This window comes from Petaurus breviceps, unplaced genomic scaffold (assembly GCF_028583685.1).
Source record: "Petaurus breviceps papuanus isolate PSGF00001 unplaced genomic scaffold, PetGlider_PUasm1.0 229, whole genome shotgun sequence".
Taxonomy (NCBI): Eukaryota; Metazoa; Chordata; class Mammalia; order Diprotodontia; family Petauridae; genus Petaurus; species Petaurus breviceps.
Window position 1 is genome coordinate 9,122,775 of NW_027185903.1, and position 19,818 is coordinate 9,142,592.

The window sequence follows — 19,818 nt, forward strand, 5'->3', positions numbered from 1 at the left end:
TGCAATGATCTCAAGAACAACATGCAGATAAGAAAAGAAATTGTAGAATGTGAAAAATAATTAAATACATGTCATTGACAGAAGTGTAATACTCAAGAGATATAGAGAATTGCCATGTGAACCATTGTTCAACAGAGAAGTGGTCAAAAGATGTGAGCAGTTTTCATTTTTCTTCATAGTTTCATAACCCTCTCCACTGGAAGTTGATAGCATTTATTTAAAGAAGCTAGATGTATGTAAGGGAGAATATGATGGAGAAAATAAGAAGATATTTGGGATATTTGGGAGAGAAAATAACTAGGAGAAAGAGAGGATGCTGGAAAGATTGTCAAAGACATCATTTCCTGCAATGTTTTGGGATTACTTGCTCTCTCCTGTAGTTACAGATCTGCCTGATCTTGTGGGCCTGGCAGTAATATTTACTTAACCATGCCTTCAGCTGTTTATCTGAAAGATCTCGCATGAGCAGTCAATATGTCAACATGTAAGGTCCACAACATGGCTAATAAATTTTTGGGTGGAGTCTTCAAAGCCTGTAGTCTATTCAAGAGATCCGTCTTCAAAGCTTGTAGTCTATTCAAGAGATCCATGTTCTCATTCAGGGCATGCCAGGAAGCTCAGAAATGACGGCTCTCCAGCAGGTCTCTCAGGTATGGGCCTATCTTCTTGATGACCCTGGTCAGTCCTGTACTTGTACAGGATGAGGTCAGTGTGAGGGAGATTGGTAAAGGTTTTTGGCGGGATCTGGGCTGTCATTGTGGTCTGGAAGAAGACCAGGTTGAAAGTGCAGAGCTGAGCCATTGTCAGTCTGGCTTCCAGGTCACAGGCTTTATCCTTGACCTGGATCTTCATGTATCATTCTAAGGTAGTTATAGGTTCTCAGGACCTACTGATACCTTTAAATAACTTTTTCCAGGTCTGTGTGCATCTGTTCAAACAGTACTATGTGTTCTTTCTTCAAGGAAACTAAAACTAAGGCTGAGTCTGAAGCTACAACTAGACTCCAATAAAAAGTTTTCAAAAGAAGTATCAGCTACAAATGACAATATGAAAAATATGCTCCAAATCATGAATAATATGAAAAAATGAAAGTTAGATTAACTCTGAGGTTTTGTCTTACCCCTTTCAAATAGGCAAAGATGACAAAATCAGGAACAGTCAACATGTCAGTAAGTCAGCAAAAATCTACTAAGGTCTTACCTTGTATCAGGAGCTATGAGGAGGAAGGCACACTGATGCACAGTTGATGGAGCTATAAATTGGTCCAACTGTTTTGAATATCAAATTGGAACCATGCAAGAAAGGTGACTAAGCTCTTTATACCCTTTGACCTGGCAAGCCCTCTGCTGAGCAGCTTACACCCCAAAAGATCCCAAAGACAGAAGCAAAAATAAAATGAATATATATGTATACCAAAATATATAGATAGATATATTTTTAATATTTTTATATATTATATAATATATAATTGTATCTATTGTGTTACATAATTATACAATATACATTATATAAATATATTACAAATATAATATATATATATATGTTGTTGTTTGGTCATTTCAGTCATGTCTAATTATTTGTGACCCCATCTGGGGTTTTCTTGGCAAAAATACTAGAGTGGTTTGTGTATTGCCAAGGCAATATTCACAGCACTGACAGCAACTATAAATATGCTGGCATGGTTCTGAAACACAAAATATAATAGATTCTCTATGTAGAAGACAGAAGTAAAACATTTGTTCAAACACCAGAAAGCCAAATCCCAACATCAGAAAACTGAATCCATCATAGCAACAAAGAAGTTAATACACATAATCACTGCAGAGGGTAACACCATCCCAAAGTCTTTGCCCTGCTCGGGCCTTCCCACAAACAAACACTCACAAACCTACCTGTCCTCTCTCTCTATCCCTTTGTACTAACTGCTCTGATTCCCAGCTTCCTCTGGACTCTGCTCCACCCTTCCTGCTCCACCTATTCAGAAAGCTCCGCCCACCACAGGTTCCATGTGATTACATTTGGTCTATTAAGGGGCAGGGAAGAACTTCAAATTCCCAGTACCATTACAGTTTGACATTTTCTTCTCTAGTTCTTTTTACAGATGTGGAAAATAAGACAAACAGGGTTAAATGTATTGCCCAGGGTCACACAACTAGTAAGTCTCTGAGGCCAGATTTGAATTCAGGAAGATGAGTCTTTCTGACTCCAGGCCATTGTTCTATCCACTGTGCCACTTAGCTGCATGTATATGGTTGATGTATATACATGCAATATATGCATACACATATATATGTATATGCATGCATATATTCTAAGATATTTATAGCGACATTTTTTCTGTGATATCCAAGAATTAGAAACAAAGTAGGCACACATGAATTGAAAAACAGTTTTAAAAGCCTTTGGGCTATGGATATAATAGATTATTATTACACATAAAGAAATGACAAATAAGAAGAATTCAGAGAAACCTGGTAAGATATATGTGAATTGATAGAGAAAGATAAGCAAAACTAAGAAAATATATATACAACTACAATAACATATGTGAAGAGATCACTAAAGATCACTCTGAGAAATTAGAAAAAAGTGGTCTGAAAGAATACACCATAATTTTTAAAAATTCATTCCTCCTGGCACAAAGGCAAGGTACTGCGAGGACAGAATATTATATTCTTTGTCAGATGTGGTCACTATATTGAATTCATTTTTGCTTTTTTTTTTTGGAGGGTCAATTGGGGTTAAGTGACTTGCCCAAGGTCACACAGCTAGTAAGTGTTAAATGTCTGATCCTGGATTTGAACTCAGGTCCTCCTGACTCCAGGACCAGTGCTCTATTCATTGCACCACCTAGTTGCCCCTTGAATTCATTTTTTTGCTTAACTTTCTCATTTACTGTTTAGGCTGTTTAAATTTTAAGTTTAAACTGTATGATTTTAATGGGAGGCAAGTGGTATGAAGAGGAAGGGTATTTCCACAAATGGCTGATATATTTTTTAAAGGCATTGGAAAAACTTAAAAAAAGACAAGAAGAAATGATAGGCAAAGTGTGACTTTCCGAGATGGACCCTGTGAAAGGGGAAACAATTATATAAGTTTGAACACATAGAACTTATAGATGTTAGAACTAGAAGGAACTTCAGGAATCACCTAGGTCAGGGGTGGGGAACCTGTGGTCTCAAGGCCATATGTGGCCTTCTAGGTCCTCAAGTGTGGCCCCTTGATTGAACCCAAACTTCACAGAACAAATTCCTTTAATAAAAGGATTTGTACTGTAAAACTTGGACTTAGTCAAAAGACCACACCCAAGGACCTAGAAAAATACATGTAATCTGGAGGCTGCTGGTTCCCCACCCCTGACAGGTCAATTTCCTACTTTATAGATATAGGAGTTAAGTTCAATAATGGCAAATTGACTAAAAATGGTGCAGTTGTTTAGGAGCAGAGCTAGATTCTATTTATTATGTTTGTTTTTTTAAAAATAAATTCTATTTCTTCACAAGTATACCACACAATATTGGATTTCAAATGTCTTGAATTTCCTAACAGGAAACCAAGTTCAGCACACACTTTCTCATTATTACTGGTCTGAGAACAGATGTGTAAAGGGTAGCACTATTCATTAACTTGATACTTTTCTCCCACATTATATATTAGAGGAATAGTAATATTATCCCTATATATACTTTCAAGAAGAACTGAGTGTATTAATAAGACAATGCAACTAGAGCACTTGGGATTCTATAGGAAATAAGGGTGCTACAGTAATGCCAAGTAATATTTGTTATTAAACAGCAATCAAAATACAGCCAAGTATAAAATGGAAAAGCAGAGCCATGAATTATCTCTGGTTCTTCATTTGCTAAAGCTAAAGCTCAAAAGACTTATGTCATCTGCAAGCCTGTTTAATACATTTCCCTACTTACATTTTGGCTCAGCCTCATGGAGTTTTCTCAATAGATATACTTTTCAAGCAGAAATTGTCTTTTGGTTTGTTTCTTTGCTGGACAGCTACCCTATTTGGAATTCACTGATTGACCAGGTTGTGCCAGACTCTCCAAGCACATATACTAATTCCCTAGTTGGAAATCTGGGCCTCTCAAAAACTGCATTAACTCCTTCAGGCCACCAGGGTACCATTCAGTTCACGGAGGCAGTCATTTCCTTGGGGTGGAGGATTTGGATCACTAAATGCTACAAAATAGCCAACAAACAAGTTTATAGAAAAAGTCCATTAATTGAAGACAAAATGCAGCCAAAGAATCCTGAGAAATGAGTGACTTTGGGGATTTAGAAGGAACAAAACAATCCTAGCAAATTTGCTAATGTTTTTTGGATTGAATTTTTAAAAATAAAGAATGACAGAAAACAAATTAGACTCCCCATGTTGAGGTTTCAAAATCCATTTGATTTAACATTACAATTTCTTGGATGATTAATTCAATCTAGGTCACATATTTGAAGGCTAGGTACTGATGTGGCTCTTATCCATAAATTTCACACCTTTCCTCCAGAGGTTTGTGGGAGCTTCCTAAAGAGCCTTGGGATGAGTGCTTTTTACTGTGTTTAAGGATGGGTCACTTTTACCAGGATACTGAAAAGAAGATTGAATGCCCTTGATGAAATCCTGACAATAAAAATAGTTTGCAATTTCATCACAGAATAACTAAATACCTAGGCCTGAATTCACTTTAGGTGTTCCAAGTTCTCTCAAACTGCACAGGGGCAAATGAGCCAAGTGAGTCTAGTCACTATTAAAAGTTCAGGTTTTTCCTATCTATCCCTACCCACTAACTCCCCATCATCACCAAACACACCTGAAAATAGAGGTTCTCCTTTAAAACAAATACACACATACACACACAAAGAAATCAATATAATAGGCATATCTGAGAATTCATGTATCATTCTGCATTTCTAGGCTGTCATCTCTTTGTCATGTATTTCTCTATCAGGAAACTGAAGTCACAAGTGGTCACTTCTTTGATCAGAGACCTAAAGCTGATGCAGAACATCCCACAAACTGTTCATAACAGTTTATAGTTTCTTCTACAATCTACTCTCTTGTTCTTCTTTGTATATTGAAATGCTTGTGTTGGTTAATGATTGTTAAGTTCACAATAAAAAGAACGTTTTTAAAAGTTTGTGCTTCAGACCTAAGTCTAAGAAAATATGCATGGGGAAACCCATGGACGACACTGTTCACTAAAATTAATCCATGGCTAGCCATTCTTTCCCCTTAGGGAAAACACCATAAAATAGCCCCTTCCCAGGGTAGGACTGCTATTTGGAAACTGCTGCTGTCCCAGCTGGTAATTTCCTATTTTAATTAGTTATTCTTGATAACTAGGCACAAAGTTCTCTTGTTTTTACCTCCTAAAGAACCCTTGTAGAGACTGACAATAGTTCCTTAATCTGGTACGCTGTGGTGCAGTACCAGTTGCCTTGCACTAGTGATGGCTCCATGACCAGAGCAGACTTTGTGATAGCAGTACTCTTGTGGAGAATTTGCCTAGTAGGCTATTGCTAGGTCTTTTGGAGGGCAGGTAGGTGGCATAGTTGATTGAGTGCTGAGCCTGAAGTCAGGAAGACACATCTTCGTGACACGTATTAGCTGTGTGACCCTGCGCAAGTCACAATGCTTTTTGCCTCAGTTCTTCATCTATAAAATGAACTGGAGAAGGAAATGGTAATCCACTGCAGTATCTTTGCCAAAAAAAAAACGCCAAAATGGGTCATAAAGAGTTAAACAAGGCTGAAATTACTGAATGAATGTCTTCTGTAAAAAGATCATTTGGAGAATTATACTGATTCTTGTAACAGTTATGTATATAGGCTGATAAAAAGCTAGGAAAAAAAGCATTCCCTCTCCACTATTATTGGATATAGGTCTGGAAATACTAGAAACAATGATAAAAGAAGAGAAAGAAATGGAAAGTGTAAAGATGGGCAAAGAGGTGATAAAATTCCCTATTTGTTGATGAAATGATGGTTTATTTAGAAAATCTTAAGGAATTAGGGGAAAATACTGTTTGAGGCAATTAATAATTTCAGCAAAGTCATAGGCTAAAGATAAAGCTTTAGAAATCAATAGTGTTTCTATGTACTAATAATGATAATAACAAAATCCCAAAGACAAAAATGGAAAGGAAAATCAGAGTCCAAATAACAACAAAATGCACAAAATATCAGAGGACCAATCTATCAAATCACACAAAATACTTGTATAGAATTGATTACAAAATGTTCCTTAAAGATATAAGAAATAACTTAAATATTTGGAGGATTATTCACTGCTCATGACTAGGTCACATCAATATAATAAAAACAATAATATTACCACAGTTAATTTGCAATTTTAATGCCTCACTGATCAAACTATCAAAGGGATACTTTATTAAACTTGATACAATAATAACAAAATTCATCTGTAAAAACAAAAGAGCTAAACTACTAGAGAAATTATGAAAAAATATATGGTTGAAGGAATAGCACTTCAGACCTTGAACTATATTGTAAAGCAGAAAACATAAAAAATAATATTGGTTAAAAAATAGAGCACATCAATGGAACAGACTAGGCAAAAGAGAATCAGAAGCAATGGAACAATTTGGCTAATGTCCGATAAATCCCCAAATGTAAATTACTTAGGAAAGAATTTCCTATTTAATAAAAACCTCTGTGACAGTTAGCAGTCTGAAAGAAATTAGACTTAGACATTATTTTATGCCGTACGCTATAGTAAGTTTAAAATGTATATGTGGACATTAATGTTAAGGATCATAACATAAACAGGCAGAGGAAAAGTGGATCATATAGCTTTCATAGCTATGAGTAGGAAGTGTATTCTTAACCAAACAAAGTATAGTGGCAATAATGAAAGCTAAAATAGATAACTTGATTACATGAAACTGAAAAACTTCTGCATAAACAAAATTAGTGCACCTAAAATAAGAAGAAAAATATTCAAATGGGAAAATTTCCTTGTATACAACACACACACGTCTATGTTTCTTATTAATGTATCTATTTATCAATTGCCAAAAGCTATTTCTCAGTAGAGAAGTGGTGAAAGGATATAAGGACATAAATATACATTTTGCAAAGAAACTGCAAACTAACAGCTATATGAAATAGTGTTCCAAACCACCAATAATAAAAAAAAGAAGTACAAAATAATCCTAAGGATTCTCCTTACACTCAGAAAATGGTAAAGATGACAAAATATGGAACTAATTAATGTTGGTGAGATAGGTACACCCATGCATTATTGGTAGAGCTGTGAGTACAGTTGTTTTGGGAAGCAATTTGGAATTATGCAAATAAAGCAACTAAAATGTTTATACCCTTTGACCCAGAGACTCACTACTAGCCCTATATCTTGAGGATATCACTGAAAAGAAGAAAATTCATATACACATAAGAATATTTATGACAGCTTTTTTTGTAGTAACAAAGAATTGAAAACAAAGCAAATACCCACTGATTGGGGAGTGGCTAAACAAATGATGGTCTATGAAGATAATGGACTATTATTGTTATAAGAAACAACAAATCTCATTAATTAAAAAAAGTGTGAAATATTTAAATGAAGTGATACAAAGTGAAGTAAGAAGAGGCAAAAAATATACAATAACTATAATAATCCACATAGAAAAAGTAAAAACATTAAAATTGAATGTTGCAAAATTCCTAAGAACACACATGACTCCGAAGAATATATACGAAAAGACATCCCCACCCTGCTCCTTTGCAAAGGTGAGGTGGCCACAGACATGGCATATTGAATATACTTTTGGACTTTTTCTAATATGTTAATAATTTTTTTTAATTTTTGACCTTTTTCTTTTTTTTTTAAGTGTTATTTCTTATATGGGATGACTCTCTGAGATGAGGGAGGAAAAGTAATACTGTGAGAATTCTGGTGATATAATAAAAGACAACAACACAAATTCATTATGAAAAAAGAAAACTGTTCCATCATATGTATATGTGTGTGTATATATATATACATATATATACATATATACATATATATATATATATATATAATCTCCAGATGTCAGTTCATCTTCAGTCCAACTTGAAGGTGTACACCTGACCTAACCCATCCTACCTTTCCCCCAGGTTACTCCCTGGGGTAGGAAAAATAGGTTCTGGATTCGGCCTAAGTACTTAGACTCAAAGGATATGAGTAAATTTGGGCTGGGTTTCAGAGTAGACCAGAATTCCCAAGGCAACACCGGAAATTTCCCAGACAAGTGATATAATTCTGGGACATACTACTCAATCAGAACTGTGATACTAATTCATTCTAATTGAGAAGGCCAATCGAATAAATGAAAAGTCTGAATTAGAGATCTTATTCCATGGATGAATCCCTGACCCTTACTTGTTTATCTTCCTCCCCATATTCCTTTTTTCCACTATTGGTTTTATGCTCCTTTTCTACAAAGTTGTTCATTTCCCTATCTTAAAACAAAGAATCAAATAAAGACCCTCTTTTTGTTCATATTGCTCTCTCAAGCTGTTTTCCTATCTCACTCATACCTTTTTACCTTTAAACTTTAAGAAAAATGTCTATTCTCCATTGCCTCCACTTCCACACCACTCATTCACTCCTTAATTTCCTGCCATCAGATTTCCCTCTGTACCACTCTGCTGAAACTGCTTTCTCCAAGGTCCCCAGTGACTTCCTAATTGCCTAATGATCCAATAGACTCTTTTCAGTCCTAATATTCCTTGACCTCCCTGCAGCATTTGGTTCAATTGCTATTTTCCTGGCTTTCATAACATTGCCCTCCCCTGATTCTTTCTTCTTCTGTCTCTGACCACTCCTCATTTTCCTTCACTGGTTCTTCTTCTTCTTCCTGACCCCCAACATTGTCCAAAGGTCTGTCTTACAGAACACTTCTCTTTTCTCTATATCTTCTCCCTAGGTAGTCTCACATCTCACTTCCATGTAGATGATCCTTCTAATACCTCAAACTCAGCATGTTTGAAATTTACTTTCATCTTACTACTGAAACCTGTCCCTCCTCTCAACTTCTCCTTTCTATTAAAAACACCACCATTTTCTTTGCCCAAACTTATGACTTCAGAGTTGTCTTTTTCCCCCTTCCCTTACCATTCATTCCCACACATTCAGTATGTGAGGGATAATTTGCAGTGAAGTTTCCCCATTCTGAAAAATCAAATCTAGAGTGACTTCACACTAGGCCTAAGTTTAGAGGTCACCTGACCTTACAAGAATCTGGGACTTAGAGCAATGGAGACCCTCCCCAGGCCACCTCAGCACAAGATATGCCAAATAAGGACAAAACTGCTTTCCTGGCCTTGCATTGGACACCCACATGTTTCCGTGTCCTTTGTCTCCAAGATAGATTCCCATGCTTAGATTGTGGGCTGGGCTCCCTACCAATGGGAGTGAAGGCCAGTTGGGGGGTTGGGTTTCTGCATTAGAAGGTTATATAACCACGGAATTGCTTCTACATGTTACTCTTTCCCTGGCAGACACCATTTGAGCAACAGGGGCAGAGGGCCCTTTCTCATGAGAAAGAATAAATAAACTTTTTTCTACTTTCCTAAGCAGTCTCTGAACTCATTTCCTGTGCCATTGCACACAGATTGATACCCAAATTCTTATTATTCTATTTCTCAAAATATCTCTAGCACGTACAGCCCTCCAGTCAGTGTGCAGAGGAAGCTAAGGGGGGTGGTATGAAAGCTTGAGTGAACAGCATGGTGATGAGATTGGAAGTGATGAGCTTATTCTCTGAGGGGCATCTTGTTTCATGGAGTTAAAACCAGTCAGAGCATTAGATGCAGAGTGAAATGAGATAGATGGCCATTATTAAGCCTTTACTATGTGTCAGGCACTCAGTTAAGTGCTAGGAATACAAATATAAGCAAACAAGATAGTCTTTGCCCTCAGGGAACTTATATTCTAATGGAGGAAGACAATAACACATAAAGGGAAACTAGGAAACGAGGGAAGGGAAATCTAGGGTAAAAGAAGAAGAATGGAGAGTGAGTCAAAGTGTGAATTACATGAAGCAAGTCAAGGGCTCTTCCTGAAATGGTGATTCTGTGGCTTTTTAAATGGTATACATGGAATGCAATAGTTCTTGTCTCCTATTGATATCCTTCCCCTTCTTTAAGTCCTAGTTCTGGTGCTGCCTTATTCATCAAGTTTTTCATAGCACAATCACTTCTATCTTACTTCTATAAACTTAATCACTTTCTAAAACATACTTTGGTTATTTGTATATCCTATCCCTTCCAGGTGGCACAGAAGATAGAGTACCAGCAATGTGCTTCCAAGAAGATTCATATTCCTGGGTTCACATTTGGTCTCCTACACTTACTAGCTGTGTGACCCTGGGCAAGTTACTTAACGCTTTTTGCCTCCATTTCTTCATCTGCAAAATGAGTTGGAGACAGGGGCAGAGTTAAGATGGTGGGGTAGAAATAGGACTTCCACAGGGCCAGCTCTCACCTCCTCCAATTCATGTAAAAGGTGACGCTGAACAAACTTTGGAGCTACAGAGCCCACAAAATGACACAGAGAAGCTAACCTCCTGCTGAGGACAGCCTGGCAGGCTGGCAGCAAGTGGCCAGTGCAGCACTCTGGGAGCCAACCCCAGCCCTGCCTGAGCCAGAAGTTTTAGCCCCAGGGTGGGCCTGACCAGCTACCAGCTGGAGGGATTTCAGATCACCAGCAGCTGTGGCAGTTTTCAGAATTATCAACCCATAGATGCTAAGGACAAAGTGAGAGGTCAGTGCAGTGTGGACTTTGGATCTGGTAGTTTGGGAGAGCAGTTGGCCTTTATCCCCTGGAGGGAAAAGCATTGAGGCACTGGGCTGTGCAACTGCCACCACATGGCAGCTTCAGCTCCTGGCCTGCAGGTTGTAGGGGGACCAAGCAACCAGCCTGAAGGGTAATCACTCTTGCTTTAACCTGCTTGGATCTGGATTGCAGTCTAGGGTGGAGGTCCTGGGGTGTGAGACCAGCTTGCCAGAGCATACGGAGGCTTCAGAAATGGCACCCAATTAATACCTTTCGCAGCTGAGAAAACCCCAGCATTTGGTACAAAGCTCCCCTGTCTGGTAGCAGAGTTCTACTGTGGCAAAAAGCCCAAAAGTCAAGTAATTGAGTGGCAACATGAGTAAATGAGGGAAGCAAAGCAAACAGAGGAATTCAACATTAGACTCCTATTTTGGAGACAAAAAGGATCAAAGCACAGAACAGGATGAGACAGTGAAGTCAAAACTCCTGCACCAAAAATTTCCAAGAAAAATATGAGCTGGTTACAAGCCATAGGGGAACTTAAAAAGGATTTTGAAAACCAAATAAGAGAAGTGGAGGAAAAATTGGGAAGAGAAATGAGAATGATGCAAGAAAATTATGAAATGAGAGTCAACAACCTGACCAAAGAAAATAACACCTTAAAAAAAACAGACTAACTCAAATGGCAAAAGAGGATCAAAAAAGGCAAGGAGAAGAATGCCTTAAAAAGCTGAATTTGCCAGATGGAAAAAGAATCTCAAAAGCTCACTGAAGAGAATCATTTCTTCAGAATTAGATTGGAACAAATGGAAGCTAGTGACTTTATGAGAAATCAAGATTCTATTAAACAGATCCAAACAAATGAAAGAATAGAAGGCAATATAAAATATTTCATTGGAAAAACCACTGACCTAGAAAATAGATCCAGGAGAGATAATTTAAAAATTATTGAACTACCTGAAAGCCATGATCAAAAAAACCCCTAGAAATCATCCTTCAAGAAATTCTCAATTTGATGTTTTAGAACCAGAGGGAAAAATTGAGGTTGAAAGAATCCACTGATCACCTCCTGAAAAAGATCCTAAAAAGAAAACTCCTAGGAATATTATATCCAGGTTCCAGAATTCCCAGATCAAAGAGAAAATATTACAAGCAACCAGGAAGAAACACTTTGAATATTGTGGAAACACAATCAGGATAGCACAGGATCTGGCAGCTTCTACAGTGAGGGATCGAAGGGCTTGGAATATGATATTCTGGAGGACAAAGGAGCTGGGATTAAAACCAAGAATCACCTACCCAGCAAAACTGAGTATCATGTTTCAGGGGAAAATATGGTCATTCAGTGGAATAGAGGGCTTTCAAGCATTCTTGATGAAAAAAACAGAGTTGAATAGAAAATTTGACATTGAGATACAAGAAACATGAGAAGGTAAACAGGGAAAAGAAATCATAAGGAACTTACCAGAATTGAACTATTTACATTCTTACATGGAAAAACGATAATTGTAACTTACAAAAGTTTTCTCAGTATGAGAATAGTTGAAGGAAATAGAAACGTATATTATATATATATATATATACATACATATATATATATAAAACACATTTGTATATGTCTATATAGGAGGATATATGGGCATATGAATACATATGTGAATGTGTGTATATATGTATAAAAGTATACATAGATAGAGGGCACAGGAACAGTTTAATGGGAAAGAATGATACTCAAAATGTGAAATTAAGAGGTGAGAGAGGAATATAATGAGAGGATATAGGGAGAGACAGATTGGGGTAAACTATCTCATAGGAGAGGTAAAGAAAAATGGTTATAATGGAGGGGAAGAACAGGAAGTCAAAAGGGAATGGGTCAACCTTATTCTCATTGAATTTGGCTTAGGGAGGGAATGACATACACACTAAATATGGTATCCTAACCTACAGGAGAGTAGGGGGGAAGGGGATGAGAGGGGGGAATGATGGAAGTGAGGATAGGCTGGGGGGGAGGGAAGTTGGAAGCACCCACTTTTGAAAAAGGAAAGGATCAAAGTAGAGAATAGAACAAGTGGGAGGTGGGATAGGAGGGAGGGAAATATAGTCAGTCTTTTACAATATATCTACTATGAAAATTTTTTGCATAGCTACACATATACAACCTAGATTGAATTGCTTATCTTCCCAGTAAGGGTGGGTGACAAGGGAGGAAGGGAATGAATCTGGAATTCAAAGTTTTAAAATCAAATGTTTAAAATATATGTATACACACACATATACACACACACACACACATACACACACATATACTATTATCAATATTATTTTACAAGTAAATGGGAAATAAGATATACAGGCACTGGGGCATAGAGATCCACCGTGCCCTACTGGAAAGTTGGAGGGGGTATGGGAGAAGATATGGGAGAGAGCAGATTGGAGGAGGGGATATCCAGTGGGATCACTATTTTGGGGTGGTGGGTTGGGGAAAAATGGGGAGAAAATTTGTAACTCAAAATCTTGTGGAAATGAATGATGTAAACTAGAAGTTAATAAAGCATTTGATAAAAAAAAAATTAGTTGGAGAGGAAATGGCAAACCACTCCAGTATCTTTACCAAGAAAATCCCAAAATGGGGTCACAAAGAGTCAGACATGACTAAAAAATGACTGACCCTTCCATAATAACTTTGAGGTCAGGGACTGTGCTGTTTTTGTGTATTGATAGTGTTGTATAATGGGTCAGATTGGGGCTTGATTTTTGGTTCTACAGCTTACTGAAATAAGACCTTAGGCAAGTCACTTAACATTTCTGTATCTTAGTTTCCTTAACTGTAAATTAGAGATAGCATTTATAATAAAACTCTAATTAAAGTATGTTGAACCTTGAAAACATTAAACTGCTATCTGACTGTGCCTTCTTTCTATTGTTATTGAACTACATTACAAAGCATAGTGCCTTGCAAATAAAAGGAGCTTAATAAATGTTTTTTAAATTTAATTGAAACTTCCTCCATGATTTTTTTTCTTCATTAAGGTGCAATATGTACTATAGAAAGGATTATAGAAAGCAAAGGCAAAGAAATTGTAAAGCAACACTCCAGTCAAAATCTGGATAATCTTGGGGGAATGATGGATAATATTTAGATACCAAAGCAAATGAATATGGTAAAATTCCATTAATATAGGCTCTTCAAGACTGGTGTGATGTGATGTGATCAGAGCTAGTATGGTTCAATATGGAAAAAAAGATGGGGAAAAATATCATTAACAGAAGAGTTAATCAGGGCTGACGGAATCGGAATCAAGCCACTATTCTCATAGGGAAACCAAACTGTGGTGAGGAGTTTATTTCCTTACAATCTTGCTCTTTTTTCATATCGGCATACTTAGTTATTTTAGTAAATAGCATTAAAACTTGGTTTTGTTAAAGCACAATTGATTTAAACAACCAGCTAGTCTCTTGATCTTAATTAACCATATGGATTTAACTTTTTGAAATAAGAGGCCATAACCACCCTCCTTCTTTCTTATATTGAGCCCAAATCTCCCTCTTTCTAAATTCTATCTGTTGGTCCTCAAGGATCAATGAAAACAGGGGTAATCCTTCTTTCAAGAGACAGACCTTCAAATATTGGAAGACAGTGATCATGTCTTCTCAAAGTCTTCTCTGCTTCAGTTCTTCCGATACATCCTCCCTCCCAAATCTTTGGACATTCAGTTAAGTCTCCTCTGAATGCTTTGTTTATCCAGCTCATCAACGTTCTGCCTAAAATGTGGCATCCACAGCTGTACTCACACTGAACACATTCCTCTCAAGTTGACCAAGGTAGAGTATAGTGGGAATCTTTAACTCTGGTTTCTCAAAGACATTAGAAAGACATGTTAAGTGCAGCATAATGATGGCCTTTATCTCATTGGGAGACCAGCTTAGCTAACTTTAGTGGAGTTTCTTACCAGAGAATTGGTCCCCAGAGGGCAGATCTAAACAAACACCTGTCAGTCTATATTTATGTTTTCTTTTATCTTCACTCTGAAAGGTTTTCATATGTTTGTTTTCATCATTCTGCCTCATACTGCTGGACTCTCAAGACCTTGGGTCTTTCCATCAGGCCTGTAGGCAAATCCCTCATCTAGCTCTTGTCTCCTCCGCATTCTTGGGGAGCAAGGACTGTCTCACTTTCCTACTTATGTTCCCAGAGCTTAGTGTGTGCTTGGCATGCTTTTATTGTTGTTCAGTGGTTTTTCAGTCTTGTCTGAGTCTTCATGACCCCATTTGGGGTTTTCTTGGCAAAGCTACTGGAGTATTAACTTTCATTTACTTTTCCAGCTCATTTTACGGATAGGGAAACTGAGACCAACAGAGTTAAGTGACTTGTCCACGGTCACACAGCTAGTAAGGACTGAAGTTTACTTATAACTTACAACTCAGTCCTCCTGACTATAGGGATGACACTATTCACTGAGCCATCTAGCTGCCCTGCTTGGTACATAGTAAGCACTTAATAAAATGCTGTTCGGTTCAATTGCACACTGAGCTATCTGGAGGTACAGATGGAGACTGTTTCTTTGTTAGCACCCTCCTCTCTTCCCCTCCCACCCCAGCTCTTAAAATACATAGAGCCTTATATATAATTTCTTAATTAATTCCATTTTCTCTGCTGCCCAAAACTTGAAGTTAGCAAATTAGGGAGGAAAAATTTAGAAAACTCAGCAGTGGTAATAGCTAATTATATATTTTAGCTTTAAAAGAACTAATGGAAACTTTAGGGACATTTAAAATCCAAATGGACCTAACATCAAAGCGGAGTAATAATACTATAATGAGGACAATGTGAGTTTCTATAGTTCTTTTCTTTTATAGTTTTTTGGAAGACTTCATAGACATTCTATCATTTGTTAGAAAAAACACAAATAATTATACATATCAGGTTGTGTTCATATTCTTTCTATCAAAAACATATTCAAATTGTATTCCCCATATTCCTGCCTTTGTAACTTTGCCCATTTTAAATTCTTGTAGTTTATCTAACATTGCTTTTTTTTTAAGAGGCAGAATGGTCTAGTGGAGAAAGAGCTGCCTTAGAACCCAGAAGACCTGAATTCCAATCCTATCTCTGACTTGTGTAGGACAATAGTGGGCAAATCATTAGACAACTCTTCAAAGTTATAAATTTCAGAGAAGGTACTGACCTACCTGTACAGGGAGTTTCCTTATCTAGGTTGTTTCCTACATGGATGAAATCACAAGTCCAGTTCTTACATCAACTATTTTTTTAAGCAACTTTAGATCCTAAAAATTCTATGAAAGAGCCACAAGTAGGCTTCCCTTCTTCAGTCAGTCATTTACTCTTTTTTTAAGGAGGGAGTTGGGGTTTAGTGACTTGCCCAGGGTCACACAGGAAGTGTCCGAGGCCAGATTTGAGCTCAGGTTTTCCTGATTCCAGGGTTGGTGTTCTATCCACTGTACCACCTACCTGCCCCAGTTCATTTACTCTTGCCCCATCTTCCAATTTCCCTAGGATCTTTTTTTTTTTTTTTTTTGCTTTTTGGAGGTGGGAAGGCAGGACAATTGGGGTTAAGTGACTTGCCCAAGGTCACAAGGCTAGTAAGTGTTAAGTGTCTGAGACTGAATTTGAACTCAGGTCCTCCTGACTCCAGGGTTGGTGCTCTATTCACTGAGCCACCTAGCAACCCCTAGAAATCTTAATCTCTTAAATAGTCTCATTAGACTCATAGTTTCATAGACTCTGCATAGTCTTCTTATTTTTAAATAGAATAGTCTTGTATTTCTCACACTTGTTCAAGCCCCATTTATCCATTGTGTACTGATGAATGTTTAACAACCAGCTCTCAACAACAACAAAAAATGTACAGAGGAGACACTTCTAAGTTTATTCTGCATTTTTACCAAAATGCAGCTGGTGGTACACTGAATGTACGGCTGGGCCTGGAATCAGGAAGATCTGAGTTCAGATTTGACCTCAGGCACTTACTAACTGTGTGACTCTGGGCAAATCACTAATCCTGATTATTTAGTTTCCTCAACTATAAAATGGAGATAATTGTAGATTAAGGATCAAATTAGATAATATTAGTGAAAAACACTTAGCATAGTGTTTGGCACATAATAGGCACTATATAAATGTCTCTTCCCTTGCTCTATTTACATTTTCTCCTTCACTTTCTTAAGTCCAGACAATCCACAAAACAGTAAATCAAACTGTGATTTGGTACTTCTAAGTGTTTGGCACTTATGAGGTGTCAATGTTCACATAAAAAATTTAATGACTGGTTGGTTCCATCACGCCCCTGTTTTCCTCTCAACCTTCTCTGAACATTACCCCCTGTTACACAGCTTATAACACAAAGTACTCTCACCCAATCCCCTATCCTGCTTCTTGTAATTTCTTTTTTGGCTTCTATTTCCTATTTACAATCCATACTTAGAAGTTCCAATTTGTTTTGTGACCATCCCCACCTTAATCTTCCCTGTCCTAAAACTCCCACTCACCTCTCCCTCTCCCTCTCCCTGACTCTTTCTCTATTGATTTTAATGGACAGTCAATCCTCAACATTTGCGTTTAAATTTCATTGTGTGAATTTATTATTAATTAACCTCATCTTCTTTCCCACATTGGCAATGGCCTATTAGTGGCTGTGCACAGCAGAAAAGAAAAAAAAGAGAGGCGGGTTTATGGGGCTTGGGCTTAGCAAGTGTCCAGCCTCCCCTACTGCTGGTGAGTTCCCAAGTGTCAGAGCCCCTCTAGGGGCAGTTCTGAGCTTGGAAGAGGCCCAGGACTCAGCCAGAGCATGTGCTTTACATCGGGGAACAGCTGAAAGGGATATTAGAGATGGCTGGTTGCCCTTTCCCGTTTCCCCTTGGATTTCTTCTGACAAGTCTGCCTCTGCCCCTCCCTGTCCCTTCCAGGGTTGCCTCTCAACATTTCATGGTTACTGTGTTAGGGAAAGTACGCATTAGCATGATTAATATTTTGTTATGAAGAATTGCATCCAGAGAAGCATATTTTCAGCAATCCCTAGTAAAAGACTATAGTTTTGGGTGATCGCTATTTCCCATAGGTTCAATGTGTCAACATTCATGTTTTTTACTTTTGTGCTATTTTCTAGGAAATTACTTTGTTAAAGTTGGATTGACTGTATTTCTATGCAAAATTCGTGTGTGTGTGTGTGCGTGTGTGCGTGTGTGTGTGTGTGTGTGACTCTCCTTTATCTAGTACAGGTAAGAGTGAGGTTGATGTGACATCCAATCTCCCACCCCTTTCTTCATGTTTGTATGTTAATCTTCTTGCACATTCTAAATATGAGGAATATTAAGTTCTTTCTCTTTCTTCCTCATTTCCCTTTCTTTCTCTTTCCTTTCTTTCCTTTTTTAAGACCATCATAACAGAACAAAACCGCCTCTTGACTTTATGTTTGTCTTAGGATGCTGAAAGAACATTTCTTCTCATATTAGAATGTAAGAATTTCATCATGATTTAGCTCCTTCTGATAATTTAAATGCATTTACCTTTCTCAGTTTGTCTTAATTTTAACTTACAATGCAGTTCTGGGCTTTTCCATCAGTAATACTTGAAAGTTTTCTATTAAAGGTTCTTTTTTTCTCATTGTAGGATTATACTCAGATTTTAGTTTTCATCGTAAGCCATTATGTTTTGCCTTTTGGAACAGTATAGATTCTCTTTCCTTTTTGTTAATGGCTACTAAGTCTTTTGTTATGTTAATTTCTTTCTTTCTTTATTTTTATTTATTCTTTCATTTGTTTATTTATGATTATTATTTATTTATTTTTAAATAAACATTAATTTTCACAAGATTTTGAGTTACAAATTTTCTCCCTCTCTCTCCCCTACCCTTCACCCCAGGATAGCAAACCTACTGAATGCCCCTTCCTCCAATATGCTCTCTCTTATATCCTCCCTCATTCCCCTCTAACTTTCTACCAAGGCAAGCTATACACCATTGCCTGTATATCTTATTTACTGGTTGCATGTAAAAAAAACAATTTTTTTAACATTTGTTTTTAAAACTTTGAGTTCCTGGGGCGGCCAGGTAGCACAGCGAGTAAGAGCACCGGCTCCAGTGTCAGGATGACCTGGAGATCGAATCCTGGGCTCAGACACTTAGCACCCACCCAGAAACACCTGGGCGTGTAACCTTGAGCAAGTTACTTAACCCCAATTGCTTAGGGGCGGCCAGGTGGCTCAGCGAGTAAGAGCACCAGCTCCAGTTTCGGGATGACCTGGATCAAATCTGGGCTCAGATACTCAGCACCAAACCGAGAAATAACTGGTTGTGTAACCTAGAGTAAGTTACTTAACCCCAGTTGCTTTAAAAAGAAAAACAACTTTGAGTTACAGATTCTTTCCTTTCTTCCTCCCCCCTCCCCAAGATAAGCAATTCAAAATAGGTTGTACTTGTGTAGGTATGCAAAACATTTCCATAGTAGTTATATTGTGAAAGACCAACTATATTTCCCTCCATCCTATCCCGTCACCCACTTATTCTATTTTCTCTTTTGACCCTGTCCCTTAAAGTGTGTGCTTCTAACTACCCCCCCCCCCAATCTGCCCTCCCTTCTATTATCCCCCCTCTTATCCTCTTCCCCCCTACTTTCCTGTAGGGTAAGATACCCAGTGGAATGTGTATGTTATTCACTCCTTAAGCCAAATTCAATGAGAGTAAGGTTGATTCATTCCCTTTTACCTTCCTATTCTTCCCCTCCATTGTAAGAGTTTTCTCTTGCCTCTTTAATATGAGATAATTTACCCTACTCTATCTTTGCCTTTCTCCTCCAAATATATTCCTCTCTCACCTCTTAATTTTATTTTTTAGATATCATGCCTTCATATTCAACTCATCCTGTGCCCTCTGTCTATGCATACATGTACACACACATATATACATGCACACATACACTCTTCTATACTTACATATACGTGTATTTAGATAGATAGATAGATAGATAGATAGATAGATAGATAGATAGATAGATAGATAGATAGATAGATAGAT

The 19,818-nt window shown here is 37.5% G+C and overlaps 1 pseudogene; it reads right to left on the reverse strand.

Annotated features, from left to right (window-relative positions):
* Positions 1 to 435: 435 nt before the first annotated feature.
* Positions 436 to 19,818, reverse strand: part of LOC138167559 (eukaryotic translation initiation factor 3 subunit K pseudogene) — a 20,647-nt pseudogene continuing 1,264 nt past the window's right edge.